Raw genomic sequence first — 1,705 nt, forward strand, 5'->3', positions numbered from 1 at the left:
AGGTATGAAAAAAGTTTCGATTAATAATGAATGAGCAGTCGTAGGCAAATGTGACGTGGTGATCTGTGTACAGTAATGTCCTAGGTATCATTACAAATGATAAAACACGAACGCAAAAATCTATCTATCTATCTATCTATCTATCTATCTATCTATCTATCTATCTATCTATCTATCTATCTATCTATCTATCTATCTATCTATCTATCTATCTATCTATCTATCTATCTATCTATCTATCTATCTATCTATCTATCTATCTATCTATCTATCTATCTATCTGTCTGTCTGTCTGTCTGTCTGTCTGTCTGTCTGTCTGTCTGTCTGTCTGTCTGTCTGTCTGTCTGTCTGTCTGTCTGTGTGTCCTGTGTGTCTGTCCGTCTGTCTGTCCGCCTGTCCGCCTGTCCGTCTGTCTGTCTGTCTGTCTGTCTGTCTGTCTGTCTGTCTGTCTGTCTGTCTGTCTGTCTGTCTGTCTGTCTGTCTGTCTGTCTGTCTGTCTGTCTGTCTGTCTGTCTGTCTGTCCGTCTGTCCGTCTGTCCGTCTGTCCGTCTGTCCGTCTGTCTGTCTGTCTGTCTGTCTGTCTGTCTGTCTGTCTGTCCGTCTGTCCGTCTGTCCGTCTGTCGTCGTCTGTCCGTCTGTCTGTCCGTCTGTCTGTCCGTCTGTCCGTCTGTCCGTCTGTCCGTCTGTCTGTCTGTCTGTCTGTCTGTCTGTCTGTCTGTCTGTCTGTCTGTCTGTCTGTCTGTCTGTCTGTCTATCTATCTATCTATCTATCTATCTATCTATCATCTATCTATCTATCTATCTATCCTATGATGTCACAAGACCCTGAACCTGGCGTGACTTATGACTTAAGACTATGACAATTTCACAGTGAGATCAAAAATCACTGATGGAAACCTATACTCGAAAGCAGCGTTTCGAGATATTTGTTCATTTGATCTTTTCATTTCCGCTCTTGTCGTTCCCTCAGCTCGCTGTTGCATTCTTACAATGGATAAGGAGAATTACTAAATCATGCTCACGAGCCCGGCTCAGAGTAGGGGTTAGCGTGCTCGGCTAGGAATCGAAGGGATGGCGGTCGGACTCCTAGCGGTGATGTGATTTACTGGTCACACATTGTGGTCACAACTAACCGTGACGCAAGAGCACGTCACTTGTTGGTGACATCTCGACGGGATCAACTTCCGGCAAAACCTTCTGCGGAAACTTCCGTTGCAAACAAAGGATACTGATGCATTCGAATTAACGAAGATGACCTTGGAGCAAAACGCGAAGTGTTGCAGGATTGCCATCCCTCTCTTATACACGCAGTGAAGTCATTTCACATTTAGCTAAACTTACCCACAACATATTCATTTAAGGCTCTCGAGATCGGTCTATCTGAAACAGAGAAAAAAAATGAGCCCGCAGGCCACCTATTTCAGTGTAGGCGCCATGCACGCTGCCGGGCGCGCCACCATCGGCAATGCGTTCAGTGCCATAGGTGGCCACTTCTGCGAGTGCGCCCCATAAAAATACAGGTACAGAAAATTTTTTTTTAAACCACGAACGGCATTACAAACCGCGAAAACATGCTGCGCACCATTGCAGACGATGGTGCAGCCGATATACATACCTATACATAAGGGGGCCGAGGACTTCTCAAGCCGTAGGCACACGGCTTTTCCCACGGCCTCCTTCCACCATTTCGTGGTAAAATAAAGCA

The sequence above is a fragment of the Amblyomma maculatum genome, chromosome 7, assembly GCF_055883805.1.
Source record: "Amblyomma maculatum isolate TAMU_Amacu chromosome 7, ASM5588380v1, whole genome shotgun sequence".
In the NCBI taxonomy this organism is placed as follows: Eukaryota; Metazoa; Arthropoda; class Arachnida; order Ixodida; family Ixodidae; genus Amblyomma; species Amblyomma maculatum.